Here is a 2,667-nt window from a genome sequence, read left to right as displayed (position 1 = left end):
CATTTGATACAACAGTTAGTATGGCTATTGCAACGGTTTTAGGATGCTATAGTAACAGTTTTGTTTCTATTGCAACGGTTTTATTAGGCTGTAGCAACAGTTAAAATGCTATTGCAACGGTTCATGGAACCTATTGCAAACAATACACCCTTTTATTTGGCTAAAAATACTTGTGATATTATATAATAAAGCGTCATACAAGATAATTATTATAAATCTCTAAAGAGAATTATTCATAAACAAATAATGATCCAAAATATCAAAATTATAATACCATTAAATCAAAATATACAATATTGTTCTCCGATTCAAGATTTAGCACATAACTTTGTATAATATATATGAAAATAAAAGATTCCTAAAACATTTGAAATTTCAGCAACAATCAACCAATACTCTTATGTAAAGTCTTCGCTGGTTTCATCTACCCTTTATTCATTTACTCCATCTACAAAAGATGATAAATAAAAAATTTTAACATTCAAGTCCTAGTTGGAAATACCATCATCAGTTACCTAGCAAATTTGAAGCTCATGAAAGGTGATACGAAGTGCAGATTTGGTTGCTTTTCAAGAGAAGACCCAAAGCTAAAGTTGACATTAACAACTAATTGTTAGTTTAGACATTAAAAGTAACTCAACCATGCTTGTGAGAAATACCATAAGAAAATAAACTAAACTTGAGAAATACTATAATGAACAACACGCAGGTGAAATCCCTCAAACAGCTTGCTAGAATCAAATTCATAAGTTAGGATTATAATTTGTCAAAGTAAGTTTATTTTTAAATATTTCAAATCTAGCTATTTAAGCAACTATGCAATAGAATATTCGACGAAGATGCTAACTACAATAAGTGAAACAAACTTGATTGTTATCTAAAAAATATTTATAGTTATAGCTATTCAAATTGACAGAAATTTCAAGTTTGAGATATGCATAGAAGATCTACATAACAAAAGAGACCCATACAACATCAAGCCACTAAAAAGCCAAGCCTAAGTAATAAGAAGAGCTAAATGATATAAAACATAAATAGAACAAGGTAATACATAAGCAACAAACATAAAACACCAAACTGATGAGACAACTTACGATATATCAAGGATTAGCCAGCATGAGAAATGAACTTCGATAATAAGAGATTATTGTGCCTGAACATGAAAAGTCAATGAGTTGGTGAGGCTAGATTACAAGGGGTTTAACGAAAGTCAAATGCTACTTCAACCTGTTTCAATGCTAACACCAGAGGGGTTTGATGGATGATAAAGTGCTTTGGAGTTTTTTTAGCTCTATCTTAACATTCCTAGCTAGACTGATCTCATATACAGCTATTAAAGAAACTTTTGCCAAAATTCTTTCAATGATATTTAACAAGAAAGATTCTGCCATGAATGATAAGATCAAGACTTGCCTTCTCGGAGTCAACATCCCTTTGGAAAGTGGTGCAAGTATTGATAAAGGATCGTGGCACCAAAAGCTAGTAAAGCCAACATTTTGGACCTACTATTGTATTTTTGCAACTACACACTTCCCTGAAATAAGAAAGCTTGAACGTGATATAAGAATAATAAAAAACAATTCTTGATTGATCAATCTAATGATAGGAGACTATCTAGTAGCTCAATATATAAAATGAAATGGATGAATAATATCTATAGAAACTTTATCAACCAAATATGGAAAAAAAATGCGCATCTTCTTTTTTCTTTTACAAATCAAGTATCATAAAAAAGAACCTTCTTTTAATTGCTACAACCATTGAGCGTAGGTTTAATAGAATCATTATAATCTGTTACTCCTTTTATCAAAACAGCATACTGATCCTTTGAGTGTCATCTACTACAAGGATAAAAGGGAACAAATCAATGTAGTAAATCTCAGCTAATTGGTTATCTAAAATATCAAAAGAAAATACTTAAATAAATACACACAAACACTAGTGACAGATCCAACAATAGGGTCGTGGGTTCAGAAGAACCCGTGCTTCAACGTATATGAACAAAGAGCCCTTGGTAAGAAAACTACATATATGAACAAACTAATGATTTATCTATGAACCCTTAACGATATCTAAACAGGATTCTAGTAAATTATTGAAAAACTAATAATTTAAAGCTAGAGCTATATATTTCTCAACCCCCAAGCACAATGATAGCCCAATAATTAAAGTTGAGCCTCTTATAAATAGGGATAGCAAATGGTGAACACTTAATATTTCTACATGGTGGGCTATGCTTGATCCCAAGACCAAGAAGCTATTATTTGATTTGCTTATAAATATTATGAAATATCAGGATTGCAGTCAAAATTGTTTAATAACTAACAAAACTTCATATTATTTGTCTTGTATTATTGTACTCAAGCACTACAATCAAATAACAAAGACCCCAAATATGCCTCATGAATAAATCCAACTTAAGCGTACATATAGATACACGGTTTCGAGCAGGAAACTATATGATATGCCATAAATGTATTATTAAACTAAAAGAAATTCTAATATCTTATACCATCAAGTTGGGGAGCAAACAAAGCTCTTTGTTGCAATGATGTAAAGAAGGGCAGCAAAATTGACTTTTAAGGATAAGTATTGATGAAAGTCAAATCAAACAAACTTTCACTTATTAATAGCCAATCAAATAGGATACAGAAAAAATCTACGAGA

General features: G+C 30.7%; 1 long non-coding RNA gene across 1 annotated transcript; it reads right to left on the bottom strand.

Annotated features, from left to right (window-relative positions):
- Positions 1-253: 253 nt before the first annotated feature.
- Positions 254-2,234, bottom strand: LOC107787805 (uncharacterized). The gene is made up of 3 exons (XR_001648483.2): positions 1,414-2,234; positions 1,095-1,153; positions 254-448 (listed from the first exon to the last, which is right to left on the bottom strand). It is a non-coding gene; the product is annotated as an uncharacterized LOC107787805 (long non-coding RNA).
- Between the last annotated feature and the right edge of the window lie 433 nt (positions 2,235-2,667).

This window comes from Nicotiana tabacum, chromosome 18 (assembly GCF_000715075.1).
Source record: "Nicotiana tabacum cultivar K326 chromosome 18, ASM71507v2, whole genome shotgun sequence".
Lineage (NCBI taxonomy): Eukaryota > Viridiplantae > Streptophyta > Magnoliopsida > Solanales > Solanaceae > Nicotiana > Nicotiana tabacum.
The sequence above is the reverse complement of the archived record's forward strand: the minus strand, read 5'-3'. Positions and strand labels throughout refer to the sequence as shown.